Raw genomic sequence first — 12,099 nt, forward strand, 5'->3', positions numbered from 1 at the left:
GTTTCGGGTGATACGGGGTAGAGGGTGAAGTGTCATGGCGGTATCTTGCATGGGCTACCTCACTCGGCAGGTAAGATGCACTCGCTGCTGCGTGCTATTGAAAACGCTGCAGATTTATTCACGTTCATCGAGCTGCCTACCACCATGCCGTATGTCAGGATTGCGTCAATGGTCTGTCGTGTTTCCATCCCGAGCGAGTCAATAGCAGCAGATCGTCAGCGTATACACGACTATGGCTAGTGTGTTGTCGTAGCATGATTCCCATGAGCATAGATTTGAGTTCCCAATGAGGGGCTCGAGCGCGAAGGCTTATAGCAGGGTCGACAGCGGACAGCCTTGTCGGATAGATCGCCGTATCGAAACTGGACCCGATAAGCGACCATTGACTTGTATGTGGGAGCTAGCGCTGTCATATATGCCATCTATGACGTTGAGAGCGTTTGTGGGAAGTTAAGCATTGGATTCCCATCCGATCTTCCACAGAGAATGGGAAACCGCGATGTACTTTGTCATATGTGCTATCGAAGTCGATTGTGATCATATGTTCCCGTAGCCGACACGTTGCGGACGGTCATATCACATCGCAACATTCACCGGTTGCTGTGTGCATAGTCACCTGACCACCGGGGGTCGTCCGTTCCAGTGAAAAGATGCTGGGAAGACGGGAACGACGGTGTGCCACCAGAATGCGGGTAAAGATTTTGCAGTCCTCACTAAGAAGGTTTAGCGGACGGTAATCATTGATCATCCCACCATGACGTAGTTTATGTATAGGAATGATGATAACTGAGACAAAGGTAGGAGGGACAACATGGCCCAGCGCGAAAAGTTCTTCAAATGTGCTGCTCAATCCTGGGGCCATTAACGTCCTGAAGGTACTATAGAATCCTAGGATTTGTTAATACCACCGTTGTCGATGGCTGCCTCCAACTCGTCCCTGGTGATCCGTTGTGTCATCAGTCCCCTAGAAATTAGAACTACTTAAACCTAACTAACCTAAGGACATCACATACATCCATGCCCGAGGCAGGATTCGAACCTGCGACCGTAACAGTCGCGCGGTTCCGGAATGAAGCGCCTAGAACCGCTCGGCCACCGTGGCCGGCGCTTGTGGACAATTCAACTCTTTGAACTGCCGTTCAAAGTCCAGACAGCAGACGTCATGGACGCCTTCCGTCCTTCTTGCACCCGTCACGGCAATGTAACTCAACAGTGGATACATTCGGAACATATCCGGTCCTCAGTGGCGTCTGCCAGATAATCATAGACCTCCTTCGCCATGTGCCATCCTACCTCCAGATATGCGGCTGCCGCGTGGTGATCATTTAGGACAGCCAACACACGACTTGCACAGGATACGACAAGGAAGGGCACGTTCGATCATAACATCTCCAGCGTCGCATCACACAAGTGACGACCTCTGATGTGCCACCTGCATCACAGCCGACGCCCTTTCTGTCCCCTACGCGACAGCTCTCGTTGCCCTTGCAACTTCTCACCACCCGACTGGGTCATATATCGGCATCCTTACCGGATGCCAACTATACAACCGATGTACAGCCTCAACAGTAGGAAACAGCCATGACGACACCAACGGTACTACCACCAGTGGAAGCCGATCATACCTCAGACGACAAGATGGAGTTCACACCAACGATAGTAGCAGTGACGGCCTTTGTGCCAGAACAACGCGATCCAAGCACCGTAAATGCGGACGTCGCACAGTCTCAGACCGGGATGCCTCGCCTCCCGATGAAGCCATGCTTACAGTTCCCTTGGACGACGACCACGTGTCGACTGATGTCGACGACATCTATGTAACTTCGATTCCCATGAAAGGACAGCCACCACTAGCCCCGACAGCAAGTCAAAGTATTGTCGAACCGGAGGACAAGTCCGTCCCTTTGGACGCTTCTTCGTCAGCCACGCGCTCTATACCGCCGGAGCGTACGGATGACTCGCCAGGCCTCCACACTTCTGCGTGGAACGACGACGTAGAAATTGACCCTGACACCCGGTCAGTAGCAACGGCGTCAGTGACCATAACGTAACCATACGTAGGCTGCAACCTCGTGGGCTGGACGACACGGCCTATGGCCGTCTTGATCATCCTCGACTACCTCTCCTTACCGCGCTGCCAATCATATAAGATTTCAACAATCAATACCAATCACAGCAGTTGACCCCGAAGTTATTTCTACTACGAGATATTATATTTGCATCTACTGTTGACATTGGACTCCTACAGGAAACACAACTGGTTGCTCTACCACACGTTTCGGAATATATACCTTGCAACTCTGCCGGTGACCTCCCTGGCAGGGGCGTGGCTGCATATGTTCATGAAGGAATGTCCATTACAGATCTCACCATTCTCCCAACAGTGCGAGGCGTGGAAGGCGTGGCCTTCCTCACTAGGGATAGGCAAATCATCAACATTTACGCCCCATCCGGTTTTATCTACTGACAGGGGAGAGCCACATTCTACTCTGAAGACATTGTCCCGTTGTTCTTACGGCGTTATGCTAGTTGCATAGTTGGAGACGACTTCAACTGTGTCTTGCAACACCAAGATCAGGCGCCTCACTTTAATACCTGTCAGAAACTCCACATGATCGTCCAAGATCTCAGGCTGAGCGACACTTGGAAAGAGAACGTTTTCAATGCCTGCAGCCTCACATATCAAACAAGCCATTCGGAAAATAGACTTGATAAGAACTAGCGTCCATTGTGCATACATCTGCACGCTTCTCTTCGAATCTCAAGCAGTCTGGCATACTCGTATACCATGGAAAATTAACATCACACATCTCCAGGAGACAGAATGTCAATGGCGTGTAAGGGAGACATGGACGACTTACGAACGACGACTCCCCACTTAAAGAACGACTTTAGACTGCGGTTAGGGTGAGCCAAGCCCTCCTTACTGAAAACCCCAGTGCGATATGGGAAGGACACGGTGGCATGGCGCCGATACACAACTAACTAGTATTACGCCATCCTCCGAGACTTAAACACTCAAGGACCCGACCTGACCCGACCATCCAGAGGGAGCGGCAGCGAATTAAGGCACGCATGGTAACGACGGCCCGACATCGTCTACAGTGAGTCCTCGTGAGAATGCGTCTACAGGACTCAGTGGACCACATGATACCTACCAAGCATCATATCCCAACCGACGAGGACGACGACGGCTCATAACCAAACTCATCACGTTGTATGCACAAACCCTCACCCAACAATCTGAAATAGTCACCGCTTACGACCGGAACATCTACAGCGTCGGGATTGCCGACGCTACAGCAACTAGTCAAGACTCGACTTACGTCACTCGCACCATCTCCGATGGAGAGGATACCCAGTTGACAGAACTGAGGCGGTCGCTGTGGTTGAGCGGTTCTAGGCGCTACAGTCCGGAACCGCGCTTCTGCTACGGTCGCAGGTTCGAATCCTGCCTCGGGCATGGATGTGTGTGATGTCCTTAGATTAGTTTGGCTTAAGTAGTTCTAAGTTCTAGGGAACTGATGACCGTACAAGTTAAGTCCCATAGTGCTCAGAGCCAATTATTGTGCACTAAAAGACAATATTCTGCAACAATGCCTGATGCTGACGTTAGTCCACATAGTTTTGATGCACATATATGCCATAATCGAAGCTGCTCCGTTGGCGATTGGTGGTCTATCGCAAGCTGCGCAAAAAGCACTGGATAAAGATATCCGGCGTCACACAGATTGCATAAGGTATTCCATCGACTTCTGGCGTCTTTGAAAGTAAATATATACCACCTCAGGGAAAAGATATGCTTTTCGAAACGTCTTCAAGTAGGGAACCAAACAGCGACCCTTCTGATAGCGATAATGAAATTTTGGAAATTTATGGTAAGGTCTTATGGGACCAAACTGCTGAGGTCATCGGTTCGTAGGCTAACACACTACTTAATCTAACTTAAACTAACTTACGCTAAGGACAACACAAACACCCATGCTCGAGGGAGGATTCGAACCCCCGACGCAGGGAGCTACGCGCACCCTGGCAAGACGCCCGAGACTGCGCGGCTACTCCGTGCGGCAGCGATAATGACACAAGGGATGGATGTGACTACAGTTTCGATTGAAAAATGTAAAATATAGAACAAAACATTTTACTGTGGCAATGTCGACTTCTGATTCGTTATTAGTAACCTTAAAATATTTTATGTCCAAAGTTTTTCTCGCATCTGCTAAATTTATAATTTTTGATCCGGCAAAGTAGATCCCCCATTTTGAAATTTGTAATTCCGACTTCGGACTCGTAATCAGCGACACCAAAAATCTAAAAAGAACATAGTTTCGTAGGATTTTATATCCTGTTCTAAGTCTAGGGGACTGATGACCTCAGATGATAAGTCACATAGTGTTTAGAGCCATTTCAACCATTTGAATGAACGGATCACCAGGGACGAGTTGGAGGCTGCCATCGACAACGGTGGTATTAACAAATCGTAGGGTTCTATAGTACCTTCAGGACGTTAATGGCCCCAGGATGGACCAGCACGTTTGAAGAACTTTTCACACTGGACCATGTGGTCCCTCCTAGCTTTGCCTCAGTTATCATCATTCCTGTACATAAGCTACGTTATGGTGCGGTGATCAATGATTACCGTCCTCTAAACCTCCTTAGTAAGGACTACAAAATCTTTACGCGCATTTAGTAGCACACCGTCGTTCCCGTCTTTCCAGCATCTTTTCACTGGAACAGACGATCCCGGTGGTCAGGTGACTATGCACACAGCAACTGACGAATGTTGCGATGTGATATGACTGTCCGCAACGTGTCGGCTACGGGAACATATAGTCACAATCCACTTCGATAGCACATATTACAAAGTACGTCGCGGTTTCCCATTCTCTGTGGTAGATCTGATGGGAATCCAATGGCCCACCTCCCACCCCCTTTCTCAACGTCATAGATGGCATATATGACAACTCTAGCTCCCACATACAAGTCAATGGACGCTTAACGAGTCCAGTTTCGATACGGCGATCTATCCTACAAGGCTGTCCGCTGTCGACCCTGCTATGAGCCTTCGCGCTGGAACCCCTCATTGGTTGGTTGGTTGGTTGTTTATGGAAGGAGGGGAGCAGACAGCGAGGTTATCGGTCTCATCGGATTAGGGAAGGAAGGGGAAGGAAGTCGGCCATGCCCTTTCAAAGGAACCATCCCGGTATTGTGCCTGGAGTGATTTAGGGAAATTACGGAAAACCGGAATCAGGATGGCCGGACGCGGGATTGAACCGTCGTCCTCCCGAATGCGAGTCCAGTGTGCTAGCCACTGCGCTACCTTACTCGGTCCCCCTCATTGGGAACTCAAATCTGTGCTCATGGGAATCATGCTACGACAACATACTAGCCATTGTCGGGTATACGCCGACGATCTGCTGCTGTTGGTTCGATGGAAACACGACAGACCATTAACGCAATAGTGACATACGGCACAGTGGTAAGCATCTCGATGAGCGTAAATAAATCTGCAGCGTTTTCAATAGCACGCAGCACCGAGTGCAACTTACCTGCCGAGCGAGGTAGCCCATGCAAGATACCGCCACGACACTTCACCCTCTACCCCATATCACCCGAAACGGTGTTAAGGACCTCCAGAAAAGTTGAAATTTTGAAATTTTATACTTTTTTTCATTTCTCATATCTACGAAACTTCCCCTTTCAAATGATATATAATACTTACATACACTGAAGCGCCAAAGTAATTGGTATAGGCATGCGTGTTCAAATACAGAGATATATAAATAGGTAGAATACGGCGCTGCGGTCGGAAACGCCTATATAAGATAACAAGAGTCTGGCGCAGTTGTTAGATCGGTTACTGTTGCTACATTGGAAGGTTATCAAGATGTAAGTGAGTTTGAACGTGATGTTCTAGTCGACGCACGAGTGATGGGACACAGCACCTCCGAGATAGCGATGAAGTGGGGATTTTCCCGTACGACAATTTCACGACTGTACGGTGAATATTAGGAATCCGGTAAAACATCAAATATCCGGCATCACTGCCGCCAGAAAAATATCCTACAAGAACGAGACCAACGACGACCGAAGAGAATCGTGAAACGCGTCAAAAGTGGAACCCTCCCGCAGATTTCTGCAGATTTCAATGCTGGACCATCAACAAGTGTCAGCGTGTGAACCAATCAACGAAACATCACCGATATGAGCTTTCGGAGGCACTCGCGTACCCTCGATTCTTTACGCCTTGCCTGGGCCCGTCAACACCCACATTGGTCTGTTGATGACTGGAAACATGTTGCCTGGTCGGACGAGTCTCTTTCAACATTGTATCGAGCGGATGGACATGTACGGGTATGGATACAATCTTATGAATCCATGAAGGCCGCATGTCAGCAGGCGACTGTTCAAGCTGGTGGAGGCTTTGTAATGGTGTGCAGCGTGTGCAGTTGGAGTGATATAGGACCCCTGATACGTCTTGATACAACTTTGACAGGTGATACGTAAGTAAGCATCCCGTCTGATCACCTGCATGCATTCATGTCCATTATGCATTCCGACGGAGTTGGCAATTCCAACAGGACAATGCAACACCCCACACTTCTATAATTCGATAATGAGATTTTCACTCTGCAGCGGAGTGTGCACTGATATGAAACTTCCTGGCAGATTAAAACTGTGTGCCGGACCGAGACTCGAACTCGGGACCTTTGCCTTTCACGGGCAAGTGCTCTACCATCTGAGCTACCCAAGCACGACTCACGCCCCGTCCTCACAGCTTTACTTCCACCAGTACCTCGTCTCCTACTTTCCAAACTACACAGATGCTCTCCTGCAGGAGAGCAGCCGAAAGATATCCTCAACGTACTCACCCCACACATCGTACATTTAAATGTGTGTGTGCTAAACTGAGAACAACTGGATCTTTAGCCGCGCAGGATTAGCCGAGCGGTCTCAGGCGCTACAGTAATGGACTGTGCGGCTGATCCCGGCGGAGGTTCGAGTCCTCCCTCGGGCATGGGTGTGTGTGTTTGTCCTTAGGATAATTTAGGTTAAGTAGTGTGTAAGTTTGGGGACTGATGACCTTAGCGGTTAAGTCCCATAAGATTTCACACACATTTGAACATTTTTTTGAACTGGATCTTGAACGCATCGGAAACATATCCGGCAAAGGAAAGTTACGAACGAGGTAACGGAAACTGGTGCTCTTGCCACTGTGGTTCTAGATCCTTGTGTTCGTGCACGACAAATCGCCAGGGAATCTGGCATCAGCCAGAGTAGTGTTGTTCGTGTTCTGCATCGCCATAAATATCATCCTTACCGTATCAGTCTCCACCAAGAATTAACTGGTACGGATTGTATGCGTCGCATTTAATTCTGACGATGGGCTCAACTTTAGATTCAGAGTGATGACACATTATTAATTTAATTTTATTTACAGACGAGGCTACATTCAAGAACCATGGAAATGTTAATTTGCATAAGATGCATTATTGGGCAACTGAAAATAAATGTTGGCTGCTGCAAGTTGCACACCAAAAGCCGTGGTCGGTGACTGTATGGTGTGAGATTCTGGAGGACAGAATTATAGGCCCCTATTTCATCGAAGGAAACCTTAATGGTAGGAAATACACCACATTCCTGCAAGAAACATTAGGTCTGTTATTGGAAGAAATACCTTTAGGAACAAGGAACAGAATGTGGTATCATCGCTATCGCTGTCCAGCACCTTTTTTCACTGATGGCTAGAAATGAGTTGCAGTGACAATTCCCAAATCGTTGGATTGGACGCGGAGGAGATGTATCGTGTCCGGTTCGTTCACCAGACTTGACGCCTCTGGATTTTTTCTTGTGGGGATTCGTGAAACTCATTGTTTATAAAGACGTTCCAATTACACCTGAAGATATGGGAGAGAGAATTGTCAGAGCATGTGCTTCGATAAGTGCCGATGTGAAAAGGAATACCACTCAACCCATGATAAGGAGATTGCAGCACTACATTGGTACCCATGGTCACCACTTCGAACACCTTCTGTAAATGAACGTTCGTGCCACTTTTGTGACGTTCGTTGACCTTCAAAGACCTTACTGTTACACATCATTGGATTCGTCTCGATAGCCGCTATTAGAAAATAAGTATCAAACTATAGCATCCCATCAATAAAAAAATTGACCTTCATATTTCTGACGCGACTCCACCTAGCAACAAAAAACCAACGTCATATTATGGCCCCCGTTGTCCCATGAATTTTTTGTCCCACAAACTTTTATAATGCACTCAGTGATGTTGTTGTTAGAGTAAAGGACAAGGACAGTGTTCTGCTCATGGCTGATTTTAATGCCAGGATTGGAAATCGAACAGAAGGGTATGAAAAGGTTATGGGTAAATTTGGAGAGGATATGGAGGCCATGAACCATGGACCTTGCCGTTGGTGGGGAGGCTTGCGTGCCTCAGCGATACAGATAGCCGTACCGTAGGTGCAACCACAACGGAGGGGTATCTGTTGAGAGGTCAGACAAACGTGTGGTTCCTGAAGAGGGGCAGCAGCCTTTTCAGTAGTTGCAAGGGCAACAGTCTGGATGATTGACTGATCTGACCTTGTAACAATAACCAAAACGGCCTTGCTGTGCTGGTACTGCGAACGGCTGAAAGCAAGGGGAAACTACAGCCGTAATTTTTCCCGAGGGCATGCAGCTTTACTGTATGATTACATGATGATGGCGTCCTCTTGGGTAAAATATTCCGGAGGTAAAATAGTCCCCCATTCGGATCTCCGGGCGGGGACTACTCAAGAGGATGTCGTTATCAGGAGAAAGAAAACTGGCGTTCTACGGATCGGAGCCTGGAATGTCAGATCCCTTAATCGGGCAGGTAGGTTAGAAAATTTAAAAAGGGAAATGGATAGGTTGAAGTTAGATATAGTGGGAATTAGTGAAGTTCGGTGGCAGGAGGAACAAGACTTCTGGTCAGGTGACTACAGGGTTATAAACACAAAATCAAATAGGGGTAATGCAGGAGTAAGTTTAATAATGAATAGGAAAATAGGAATGCGGGTAAGCTACTACAAACAGCATAGTGAACGCATTATTGTGGCCAAGATAGATACGAAGCCCACGCCTACTACAGTAGTACAAGTTTATATGCCAACTAGCTCTGCAGATGACGAAGAAATTGAAGAAATGTATGATGAAATAAAAGAAATTATTCAGATTGTGAAGGGAGACGAAAATTTAATAGTCATGGGTGACTGGAATTCGAGTGTAGGAAAAGGGAGAGAAGGAAACATAGTAGGTGAATACGGATTGGGGGACAGAAATGAAAGAGGAAGCCGCCTGGTCGTATTTTACACAGAGCACAACATAATCACAAGTAACACTTGGTTTAAGAATCATGAAAGAAGGTTGTATACATGGAAGAACCCTGGAGATACTAAAAGGTATCAGATAGATTATATAATGGTAAGACAGAGATTTAGGAACCAGGTTTTAAATTGTAAGACATTTCCAGGGGCAGATGTGGACTCTGACCACAATCTATTGGTTATGACCTGTAGATTAAAACTGAAGAAACTGCAAAAAGGTGGGAATTTAAGGAGATGGGACCTGGATAAACTAAAAGAACCAGAGGTTGCACAGAGATTCAGGGAGAGCATAAGGGAGCAATTGACAGAAATGGGGGAAATAAATACAGTAGAAGAAGAATGGGTAGCTTTGAGGGATGAAGTAGTGAAGGCAGCAGAGGATCAAGTAGGTAAAAAGACGAGGGCTAGTAGAAATCCTTGAGTAACAGAAGAAATATTGAATTTAATTGATGAAAGGAGAAAATATAAAAATGCAGTAAGTGAAACAGGCAAAAAGGAATACAAACGTCTCAAAAATGAGATCGACAGGAAGTGCAAAATGGCTAAGCAGGGATGGCTAGAGGACAAATGTAAGGATGTAGAGGCCTATCTCACTAGGGGTAAGATAGATACCGCCTACAGGAAAATTAAAGAGACCTTTGGAGATAAGAGAACGACTTGTATGAATATCAAGAGCTCAGATGGAAACCCAGTTCTAAACAAAGAAGGGATAGCAGAAAGGTTGAAGGAGTATATAGAGGGTCTATACAAGGGCGATGTACTTGAGGACAATATTATGGAAATGGAAGAGGATGTAGATGAAGATGAAATGGGAGATATGATACTGCGTGAAGAGTTTGACAGAGCATTGAAAGACCTGAGTCGAAACAAGGCCCCCGGAGTAGACAATATTCCATTGGAACTACTGACGGCCGTGGGAGAGCCAGTCCTGACAAAACTCTACCATCTGGTGAGCAAGATGTATGAAACAGGCGAAATACCCTCATACTTCAAGAAGAATATAATAATTCCAATCCCAAAGAAAGCAGGTGTTGACAGATGTGAAAATTACCGAACTATCAGCTTAATAAGTCACAGCTGCAAAATACTAACACGAATTCTTTACAGACGAATGGAAAAACTAGTAGAATCCAACCTCGGGGAAGATCAGTTTGGATTCCGTAGAAACACTGGAACACGTGAGGCAATACTGACCTTACGACTTATCTTAGAAGAAAGATTAAGGAAAGGCAAACCTACGTTTCTAGCATTTGTAGACTTAGAGAAAGCTTTTGACAATGTTGACTGGAATACTCTCTTTCAAATTCTAAAGGTGGCAGGGGTAAAATACAGGGAGCGAAAGGCTATTTACAATCTGTACAGAAACCAGATGGCAGTTATAAGAGTCGAGGGACATGAAAGGGAAGCAGTGGTTGGGAAGGGAGTAAGACAGGGTTGTAGCCTCTCCCCGATGTTGTTCAATCTGTATATTGAGCAAGCAGTAAAGGAAACAAAAGAAAAATTCGGAGTAGGTATTAAAATTCATGGAGAAGAAGTAAAAACTTTGAGGTTCGCCGATGACATTCTAATTCTGTCAGAGACAGCAAAGGACTTGGAAGAGCAGTTGAATGGAATGGACAGTGTCTTGAAAGGAGGATATAAGATGAACATCAACAAAAGCAAAACAAGGATGATGGAATGTAGTCTAATTAAGTCGGGTGATGCTGAGGGAATTAGATTAGGAAATGAGGCACTTAAAGTAGTAAAGGAGTTTTGCTATTTGGGGAGCAAAATAACTGATGATGGTCGAAGTAGAGAGGATATAAAATGTAGGCTGGCAATGGCAAGGAAAGCGTTTCTGAAGAAGAGAAATTTGTTAACATCGAGTATAGATTTAAGTGTCAGGAAGTCATTTCTGAAAGTATTCGTATGGAGTGTAGCCATGTATGGAAGTGAAACATGGACGATAAATAGTTTGGACAAGAGGAGAATAGAAGCTTTCGAAATGTGGTGCTACAGAAGAATGCTGAAGATTAGATGGGTAGATCACATAACTAATGAGGAAGTATTGAACAGGATTAGGGAGAGGAGAAGTTTGTGGCGCAACTTGGCCAGGAGAAGGGATCGGTTGGTAGGACATGTTCTGAGGCATCAAGGGATCACCAATTTAGTACTGGAGGGCAGCGTGGAGGGTAAAAATCGTAGAGGGAGACCAAGAGATCAATACACTACGCAGATTCAGAAGGATGTAGGTTGCAGTAGGTACTGGGAGATGAAAAAGCTTTCACAGGATAGAGTAGCATGGAGAGCTGCATCAAACCAGTCTCAGGACTGAAGACCACAACAACAACAACATGGAGGCCAACAGGAACGGGAAACAACTCTTGGATTTCTGTGCCAGTATGGGCTTAGTAATCACAAACTCCTTTGTTAAACATAAGAACATTCACCGGTATACTTGGGAAGGCAGGGGAACCAGATCTGTCATTGACTATGTAATAACAGATCAGGAATTCAGGAAGGCTGTGAGGGACACACGTGTATTCAGGGGATTCTTTGATGACACTGATCATTATTTAATCTGCAGCGAAATTGGTATTGTGAGACCGAAAGTGCATGAGGTCAGGTCCATATGTAGGAGGATAAGAGTGGAGAAATTTCAGGATAAGGAAATCAGGCCCAAGTACATAACAATGATCTCAGAAAGGTACCAGTTAGTTGAATGTAGTCAATTACAGTCATTGGAAAAGGAATGGAC

General features: G+C 46.2%; 1 protein-coding gene across 1 annotated transcript in view; it reads right to left on the bottom strand.

The window, feature by feature from the left end:
* LOC124722325 (potassium voltage-gated channel protein Shal) overlaps positions 1–12,099 on the bottom strand; it is a 980,926-nt gene that overhangs the window by 871,838 nt on the left and 96,989 nt on the right. The window lies entirely within an intron of this gene.

This window comes from Schistocerca piceifrons, chromosome X, assembly GCF_021461385.2.
Source record: "Schistocerca piceifrons isolate TAMUIC-IGC-003096 chromosome X, iqSchPice1.1, whole genome shotgun sequence".
NCBI lineage: Eukaryota > Metazoa > Arthropoda > Insecta > Orthoptera > Acrididae > Schistocerca > Schistocerca piceifrons.